Source organism: Colobus angolensis, unplaced genomic scaffold (assembly GCF_000951035.1).
Source record: "Colobus angolensis palliatus isolate OR3802 unplaced genomic scaffold, Cang.pa_1.0 Scaffold113, whole genome shotgun sequence".
NCBI classification, from domain to species: Eukaryota; Metazoa; Chordata; class Mammalia; order Primates; family Cercopithecidae; genus Colobus; species Colobus angolensis.
This window is the reverse complement of record NW_012112364.1, coordinates 3,883,073-3,893,247: the sequence shown is the minus strand read 5'-3', so window position 1 is coordinate 3,893,247 and position 10,175 is coordinate 3,883,073. Positions and strand designations below refer to the sequence as shown.

Sequence of the window (10,175 nt, the reverse complement as noted above, 5' to 3'; positions counted from 1 at the left end):
TTTGAGTTGGAGTCTTGTTCTGTTGCCCAGGCTGTAGTACAGTGGTGTGATCTCGGCTCACTGCAACCTCCGCCTCCTGGTTTCAAGTGATTCTCTTGCCTCAGACTCCTGAATAGTTGGTTCTACAGGCACCTGCCACCGTGCCCAGCTAATTTTTTGTGTTTTTAGTAGAGAGAAGGTTTCATTATGTTAGCCAGGATGGTCTCGATCTCCTGACCTCGTGATCTGCCCACCTTGGCCTCCCAAAGTACTGGGATTACAGGCATGAGCCACCACACCCAGCTGACACTAACTTACATTCCCATTTTATAGAGGGGAAAAATGGAACCTTAGGGAGGTTAAGCAACTGGCCCAAAGTCACATGGTCAGTTTGTGGTGGGCCCCTAGAAAAAAAAAAAAGGGTTCTTGAGCAATGTTCCCAGGAATATTAAAAAAAAAAATTGTGTGCAAATTCAACAGAAAAGTTTTCAAATTGATATTGAGGGAGAAAAAAACATTGACCAAACTTGACTTTGCAAACCATACTTTTTCTCAGAAGCTGCTAGACGTTTTCCAGTGAGCCCAGACATGTAGGATCCCACCTTCATGGGCATCTCTCAGAGCTGCTTCTGGAGAATGCTTTTGCTCCAGCTGAGGTAAACATCTGCGAGAACCTCTGCATGCTGTCCGCAGCTCTCTCTAAAGGGTCGTCAAAGGCAGCCCATGACTTGCTTAACACAGCAGAGCCCCTTTGCAAGCTTTGTCTCATCTGTTTCTTCTAATTTAGCAAAAGAATCTGAACTCCTTGCGGTGACGGTCTTATCTCCTGGCTTCACTGTAAACAATTCAGGATTCCTGCTGTGGCTGCCAAGGAAGGAAACCTGGGAGAGCTTCCCAAGGCCCAAGACCGGCCAGCTCCTGTGCATGGCAGGCAGAGCTAATTCTCCGTCAGTCTGCGCATGCCAGGAGAATGCTTTGGGACTATGTCCTGATAGTAAACACCGTGCCGTTCAGACAGAATTCCCATTAGCTTTTCCATGAGGGAGCAAATGCGGAAGTTTTCTTCAGATAGCTTGCAGTTTCCCAGCCATCCCCAGCCCTGCCCCCACAGAGTGAGAAGAAACAATCACCAAATGGCTGTTGCTCCATCGATCTGTTTATTTCTCTGTCTTGGGGGTGAATGGATCAGGTGCAGGCCTGCTGTGGTGTGTATCAGGCGCTTAGGCAATCCTCAGCCCTGTCTCCCTCTGTGCCTTCCTTCCTCCCCGGAAACTCCTGGGATTCTATTTCCGCCTCTGAAAAAAAATCAGGGTTCTACTACTACTGTTTAATTTCCTAGTAAGTGGTTATTGAGAAATTGGAGTGTGACTCCAGGGAAACACTGCAGACCGTGAAAAGACTCACGCCTTTGCCAAGCAGACGCTCTGGGCGAGTCGCCTGGGTCACTAATTTTGGCACTTTGGCTGTGTTGCTTTTCTTTGGGGAAGATTTATGGCTAATTTGTCTTTACTTGCCTGTGTCCTTATCAGGCACAGCAGCAGTAGGAACCACAAGTAAAAGGAGTTAAATTTCTCCACGTTTTGCTCATCAGGAGCGTGGTCTTCAGGGTCAGACTGCCTAGATTCAGATCTGGCTACGCCACTCACTAGCTGCCTGACCTCGCGTGAGCCCCTGCACCACCCTCTGCCTCTGTTTTCTCATGTGAAAAGCGGGGACAATAGTATTATCCAGTTCCTGGGTTCCGTGAAGGTGAAATATTAATGCTTATGAATTGGCACAAAGTGATGCTCCATAATGGCTTCTTGTTATTACAAAAGCTGAAAATCAAAATTAAGGTATCCTCTTAAAAAAGTCCTTGCACGTGTTGAGAAGCTGGCGAGGCTGCCAGCTGTTTTCATTGCCTACCAGGCACTTACAGTTTACAAGAAGAAATGGGGCCAAACATGGATGGAGAGAAAAGTACCCTGAGTTCTACTTCTGAGGGTGAAATCAGGTACAGCACTGTCACGAAAGAGCGGATGGTACTGACTGTGGGAAGCTTCCTGGGGTCTGGGTCTGAGGAAGAAAACTGCAAGATAACAAACGATAAGGAGGAAGTAGGAGTGCTTGCTTACTTTTTTTTTTTTTCCGAATTCAGTTCTTTTAATAGATTGCATATATAGATGTTTAGCCATACTCTTAGATGAACTCTTTAAGAGCAGAACTTTAGATCCAATTGACATGCTGTAGATACCACCTTTCTTATTTTTTTACAGTAAGGTCTGGTATTCAGAGACCCACTTGTACACTGACAGCTTTAAGAAAAGCAGGACACAGAGGGAATTGTCACTTTTAGCAGCAGTGAAATACCACTAACCCCTTTTTACAATACCAAATTCAAGTCACTGTCAGAGGCTAGCACACCACAGAGTCACCAGGTACAAAACTGCTAGTTCATTTTTAAATTAATAACTTGAAATTACCCTTACCCCCCACCCCATTACATCTTTTTATAAACAGCAAACATTTTGGTATTTTATACATAGGCTAGCAGGCTTGTTTCAATAGGAAAGTGCTAATTCATTTACAGATTTTTATAATAAATGTCCAATAATCTACACAGGAGCAATGATGAATGAAAATGATGAGGATTGAATAAGGCTATCATTATCTTATATTATTTACATATAAAGAATAGACACCCAATGGTGAGGAAGAGACAGAAATTGGACAAATACTCATAGGTGTAAAAACTACGTCTACCTTTGAGTTCATACTGTAAATGAGACTTTTTAAGCAGTCCTGTAGCCCGTGCCTATTTTTTCCTTAGAAAAGGAAAAGCTGCCTTCATGACATCCCCTCTTGTTTCAGATTTCCACAGCTTCCACTTTGAAGCTTCAGAGTCAGGATCTTACTTTCTTCAAAAACTAAAGAAAATATGCCCCCCAAGTTACCTCCCACCCCCACCCCCCGACCAAAATCCTGCTGGTTTCTCTTCCAGTGCCAGGTTGCGTGATCAGGTCCCATCTCTGGGGTTGTTGTTTCTTTTTCCATCTATTGATCATTAGTTTAGAATAGATAAAATGAACCAGTTCTGGAACCACGACTAGGAGGAACACAAGCTGTTCACTCCAATCACACATCAGGAAAGAAAGGGATAACTCAATTCATCCCTGGTGCTGGGCCTCCGAAGTTGAAAGAACTTGGCACAACTGGAGCACTGATTTGTATCCTCCATGCTTCTCAATCATTTTGGATTCATGGGCTGCTCTTCTTTGATCAGTCAGTTGCTATATACTGTAACTGTTTTCTTTGTTCTTCATTAAGACGATGAGGCAGAGCCTGATACCACACAGGATTACGATTTTGAATAGTTTGAAAGATAACTTTAAGTATCTGATACTCATCAACAGGGTCATCATCAATGACTGTCATCATCAATGACTGTGGAACAGCCTTCTTGAGAAGTCTCTTCCACGTCATCATCTCAGTCTTCTTCATCTCCATCATCACCAACCTGCTTGGCCAGAATCTCCAAATATTCTTGCCCATCTTCATCAATATCATCTTCATCACTCCCCAGTTCCTCTAGTCAATGCCTCGCCCTTTGCACTGCAAAATGATGACCTCAAACAATTTTGCTGCATGACACTCTGCATCTTCTCCTGCAACTCCTGTAAAAACCTTTTTGCACAGACTGTATATCATTTCAAGATAATGGGTGTCAGACAGAAGTGTGTCTGTATCAACTGTTACACAATTATGAAGGAAGGGCATCATATCTGTAAAATAATTAAAGCCATCTTGCTCAAAGACTTCAAATACAAGGGGTAGTAGCTGCCACATCTGTGGAGACGCTTGTTCACATGTCAAATTGTGCGCTAGAGAGAAGATCTCAGAGAATTCTAAGACATGTTGTTGTAAAACAGTACCAATGACCTGTAAGCAGATTCCCTCGAGCTGTTGGGTTATCTCTTTATGATCTTCAGCTACCCTCAGTGTGTGAATTGTATTAAGAATTCCCATAGCAAATATTTGAGAGAATGCCTTTTAGTTTAATGCATAGTTAAATTCATCCTGTAGAGTTCCTGGAGGAGCTAGAGCCTGGTTGTAGGTTACTACTCATCAATTAACTTCTACAGTGTTGACTACTTCTGGGACTGGAATAGAAAAAAGAATCAAAGGTTTTGATTGTGAGTTGCAATAAAGGGAAAGACCATGCTCATAGCAGTGCCAATATCTGAAGTGTGGAGCCTTACCCATTTCATCACCTACAACGGAAGTAGTTAACTGGAAGAGATTACCAAGAAAAGAAAAAGAGACTCATTCATGGGGGGGGGCAAAAAAAGAAGAATTCCCATAGCAGTAACTGCTTTGTCATCACTACCTTCGTCATCTGGCCCTGTCCTGATTACTTGGTTAAATGTCATTGCCAAATGTTGTGTCATTTCTACTGCAATAGGAGCAATTTCTTCACTATCTTCATGGATCATTTTCTGAATTACACTGGTAAGGTCATCGTTTTCTGTTTCTCTTATAATACGAAAAAGAGCCTGCATGACAGGTCTGATGAATGGCGTGATACATTCTTTAGGTTTTTCTTGACTGCTGATCAATACTTGAAGGACAATGGCAGCTTCCACTTTCACAAGCATTTCTCTATCATCAATCAGACATCTTGTTAGCTCTAAGGCTATTTGAAAGTTCTGATCACTTTTGAACTTCACTTCACAAAAAATAGTAAAGTACCCAGCAAGCCCTTGCTTTCATGTAGCCTAGTTCACTGCCAAAGAGAGGGAGTACGTGAATCTGCAACATGCATTCTGTCTGATCTTTATAGATCTTTTTCTTCAGAAGAATTTCAGCTAAAGAGCCAATCATATGCAGGGCTCCATCATTTTTCCGAGGGTCAGCATTTGGTTCTATAAGAATCTGGTAACAAAATCGCTGTCTTTTGCAGTACCTCTTTCCTCTTACTACAGGCTGTAAACAGAAGTGTCTGGGCAGCAGTGGTAGGAGAAAGGAAATCTTCAAACACATCATACTTTGGGCGTATATATTCGTAAGGGTCTTCTTGCCAAAGTTCCTCATCGGCATCTGTGCACATCAGTGGAAAAATAACATCTTGGATAACGTCTTGTATATGGGGCTTCAGATTCTTCCAGGTGAGAGCATGAGAAACTCCTTGATTAATAAAAATTACAAAGGCAGTGAAGGCCCATTGGGGACTATACAGGAATGTTTAAAGCAGAAAATAAGTCATTGAAAGCTCCTCCACCCAGAGATCATTGTTAATTCCCTAACACGTTTCCTGTTTTCAGGCTTTTGAGATAACCTGGGCAGACTCCGGCCATGGGAAAGGAAGGCTCAGGAGCCATGTGAGATGCTGGTGCCGTCCAGCATGGCCCCAGCTAGGAAAGGATGGGCCTGGGGTTCTGGGCACACGCAAAGCAATGGGATTTGTCAGAATCATCACCAACCTCCTCTGAGCTAGGGCAGCAGAGTGTTCTAAGCACCCAGAAACATGTAAGTTCACCAAAGAAAGCAATTAGAGTTCATACAGAGAAAGCAACTGATGATAAACTGACTTTTGGTTTTTAAAGATTTGGTGTATTCAAATGTGTTTTTGTTGTCTTTAGTAGTCTACTGACACCACCTTAGAATCTCTCTCATTCATTTTCCATCTATAAGATGAGGAAGGTAACAGCCACACTTCTTTCTCTTAAGTTACAGACTCCCAGGGAGCAGGTTGCTGAAAGCTCTTTGAGGACACAGTCTAGGTGTAGAGCCCCCTCAGTGTCTAACATAACAGAAGGACAAGGTGCCTTTCCAGGGCAGCTGCAGAGTATCAGACCTTCTCGAAGGAAGGCGGAAGCCCTGATGGGAAGCAATGCTCTCATCTGGATTGTGGTGAGAATGGCAGTCCTAGAGGTGAATTTAGTCGTGGTCCATCAAACAAGCCTAACTGGACATGGCATTCCACCTCTTCAAAAGCTAAACAGCCCACTTGACAGAAGTTTTCAAGTTTGGTTTAGCAATTCTAGATTGTATAGATACTGCTTTTTGTCTGCTGTAATAAACAAGGAGTTATAATTACTCCAAGCTTTGTTGTTTTTTTAATGTGTACGCTACTTCTACATAATCAATGGTTGGTCCATTTTGTTAGTTTCTTACATTCCTCATAGACTGGTCTGAATGTTTGCAGTGGGATCGGACGTTACTAGCATATTGTCAGATTTTTTGGTCTTATTTTTTTCTGTCACAGCCAGCCTGCCTGCCTAGATCTGTAGAACTAAGTCTCATTCAGGTCAAGGATCATGTGCTTGAAAGGAACTGAAACTCATTCCCAGGGTGAGAGCGGGTCGTGGCAGACAGGAAACATTAGAGAATGTCAGGCAAGGCAGGGGCTCTCCCCGGTATTTCTCCCAGTGGCCCCATTGTCTCTCCTCTCTGCCGTTTGTTTCCTTTATCCCCCACCCCCGGACCTATACTCTCCGTGAGGCTGTTAGTTTCTGCTCCCGCATCACATCAGCTTGCATGGAGAGGCAGCCACACTGGCTCTGGAATTGGTGCTTAATGGCTCAGGGCTCACCTCTTCTGCTTTCTTCAGCAGAGCAGCCTGCAGGCTCCACGTTAGGGAGTTGCATCTCCTAATAGAGAGGGAGAGGGAGGAGCCCCTTGACTTAGAGTAGAGAAACTTCCTGTCATTCCTAATGAGAGTCACCTCATTGTCTTGGGAAAAGAAACTTAGGACATTTCAAGCCTCAGAGTGCAGGGAAGAGGCAAAGGGAAGGCAGGAACGAGGGGGCCTGGGGGGTGTGTACAGCAGATTTCTCCTTTTCCACGCCTCCTTCAGCATACAGAATACAAATGATCTCTTGAGGAGTGGTACGGAGCAACCTAAACCACCCCCAGCACAATTGCTAAAATTCACCAATCAGATCCAAGTGGTGTAAGGAGCAAGGGAGGATAAGCAGAGTCTGCTTCACCTAGTGAGAATTCTAGCCAGGGAGTTCTTCCTTGACTTAGGTGAGATTGTCAAGGTTCAGGGGATGGATGTTTTTGTTGCTCAGGAGCAGGAAGGAGGCAAGAGTTCATTTTGGAGGTGAGGAATAAGGAGGGCAGCCCAGGGAAAGGTGCACTTGGAAGGAGTGAAAAGGAATCAGAAGGCAGGACACAGGAAGTCTAGTGCTGTTGTTGATAATAGGTGCTCAGTAAACTTTTGGTCAATTAACTGGAAGAGTAAGGAAAAGATGGATGGAAGGCAAAAGGGGGCCCACTCTGGGATGTGGATTTCAAATGATCCCTATTCCCTATGCCTTTCCTTGCAGCTGAGAGCAACTGCCTTTGGCTCTGCTCCTGGCTTGGGCCCTGTGGTTCTTGGGGAGGTAGGAATAGAGCAGGGGAGCCAGCAGCCCCCTATCAAACAGGCAGGAGTCCCATCCTGGCTAACACGGTGAAACCCCGTCTCTACTAAAAAAAAATACAAAAAACTAGCTGGGCGAGGTGGCGGGCGCCTGTAGTCCCAGCTACTCGGGAGGCTGAGGCAAGAGAATGGCGTAAACCCGGGAGGCGGAGCTTGCAGTGAGCTGAGATCCGGCCACTGCACTCCAGCCTGGGCGGCAGAGCAAGACTCTGTCTCAAAAAAAAAAAAAAAAAAAAAAAAAAAAAAAACAGGCAGGAGTCTTGCATCTTCCCTTCTGATGCATTCTAGAAGTGATGAGAGAGCATCTTCCTCCACTCCCAGTCTGTTGCAAGAGCCTGCTGGAATTCCGCTCCCTTCTCTGCCCTCACTTGCTACAGGGACTGCCTCTCCAGGATGAAGTCATGGGGGCAGGAGCCATGGGGAGCCTTTGTGGCTGTGACCCATGATTGAGTCTGTGGGAGGGGTACCTGGAGGTGGGGTACAGCCTACGGCCAATGAAACAGTTTTTCACAGCATTAACTTAATGGGAAATGGAGGGACTCAAAAGCAGATCTCGGTCTTGTGACTGCCACACTCTGCTCTGACCTGTGGGGCTGACAGATTGCTCTTCAGTAAATGTTGGACTTGAGTAATTTTCTCCTTCATGTCCCTTAAAACCCATGACAATTGTGTTTATTCTGGAGTTTCCCTGACAAGAGAAAGCGAGCAAAAAATAATATTTATGTATATATATTTGTGTGTGTGTGAGAGAGACAGATTCTGTCACTCAGGCTGGAGTGCAGTGATATGAATATGGCTCACTGCAGCCTAGACCTCCTGGGCTCAAGGGATCATCCCACCTTCGCCTACTGAGTAGCTGGGACTACAGGCGTGCACCACCATGCCCAGCTAATTTTATATTTTTTGTAGAGATGCAGTCTCACTATGTTGCCCAGGCTGGTCTCAAACTCCTGGGCTCAAGCGATCCACCTGCCTTGGCCTGTCAGTTTGGAGATTTGATTACAGGCATGAGCCACTGCACTCAGTCCATTATTTTTATTATTAGCAGCTCTGGGAATCTTTACCATAAAAGTTTTCTCTCTGTGTAGATAATAATGGAAAGATTGGAGATTGTGAAATCAAACAAAAATGGGTTTAAATTCTTTCATGTTCATTATCTAATGTGTGGTCTTATCTCATCTCTCTGAGACCAGTTCCAAGGTTTGTATAATGAAGTTAGTAATATTATCTCATTAACGCATTGAGGATTTAGGTGGAGAATACCAGTGTTGAGGTAGAAATGCCAGTCAATCCTGGCAGGAAGGGGGATGACTAGAGGACTGTTTAATAACGGGATTATATACAAAGGTGTGGCCAGGGTAAGAAGCAACAGGGACAGAGCTTAGCCATGCTGGTAGCAGTGAGGCTACCCTCTCCAGCTCTGAGCGGGTGGGAGTAGGGCATTGCCAGAACCTGCCTTGCAGGTACCGTGTGACCTTTAGTCAAAGGACAAAGCCATCTCGCAATGACACCAAGAGGGAGGAGTTTACAGCCGGCGTCATTTCCTTCTCTCTCCCTCCAGTTCCCTGCCTGGGCTCCCTGCCCATTGCTCAAATCCAACCAGAGGCCAGAGGGCAGGGGAGCCCCCGCAGGTAGTCTACGGAGGGCAGCCTCTGGGGGCACAGCAGCTGGAGAAGGGTGAACCATAGAGTGAACCAAGGAGACAGAAGATCTCCAGCATAGCGAGAGCTCAAGAAATGAGATGACTGTGATGAGTCATTCAAGTTCAGTGTAGAGTCTTCCAGCCCATAGCTGGAAGAACAGGCATTTTTTCTTGAGAACAGGCATTTTTGTTTTCTCACAAAGCATTGGTAAATCTCCATACAGACAATATGCGCCCATCAATGGTTGCTGATCACTGTTCAGCAACCACTGTTGGGCAAATTTTTTGATCATGGAGCAAAAAATGTTGACTTGTGAGGAAGTTTAACATTTGAAGTTCAAAGACAATGGTATGATAAATTTAAATTGCACAGCAAGGAATAAAAACAGGACAGGCATCAAGTCTGGTACAGCTTCATTTATTTCTTACTTTTCCTACCGAATTGAGTTTGCATCCAAGTGCTCCTCACTCTGCCATTGGCAGAATGATGATGTAATGAACTAACAGCATTTACAGCAAATGACAGCAAATTGTTCTGTAATTCAGGGGCTAACCTATGTGCCACACAATGGTCTTTTGATGTCTGTGAATTTCTTCAGGGTGGGTGGGGAAGCTTTTTGTTGTAGGGGAAGGCTCTGGATGGACTGAGCCTCTGACATATCAACCATAAGTCCTGGGGTCCTGGGGCTTTATTCAGAGGAAGAAAGCAGATTCCACAGGCCGCAGTAGAGTGGTCTGTCCCGGAACCAAGCCCACTGCCCTGAGAATTGGACTCCACAGTGGCCAACTGGACATTGTCCTTGTGCCCGGAGGGGTGACCTACACGTGGGACAGGAAAGGACATTGTGGCTTCGTCACCAGAAATGTTTGGCCAGGTCCGTCCTTCTGGAACTTGCCTAACCTGCTCTGCAAAGGTTTCAAGATGTTCTAATGCATCCACTTTAATTTATTCAAACCCCAATGTACAGTCCGATTTTTCTGGCTTCTGGCTAGCTGGGTGACAAGGGTGTTGCTAAGAGGTAAATAAATGGTGGAGCAGAGCCATCAGGAAAGTCCACGGGGCCTCCACAACCGCACTGGGCCCCTGGCCCAGAAATCTGCATTCTAACACTCCTCACTGATGCAGACAGGCCTTGTTTGGGAAACAGG

The 10,175-nt window shown here is 45.0% G+C and overlaps 1 pseudogene; it reads right to left on the bottom strand.

The window, feature by feature from the left end:
• Positions 1–3,546: 3,546 nt before the first annotated feature.
• Positions 3,547–5,149, bottom strand: LOC105524059 (annotated as a pseudogene).
• Positions 5,150–10,175: the final 5,026 nt, after the last annotated feature.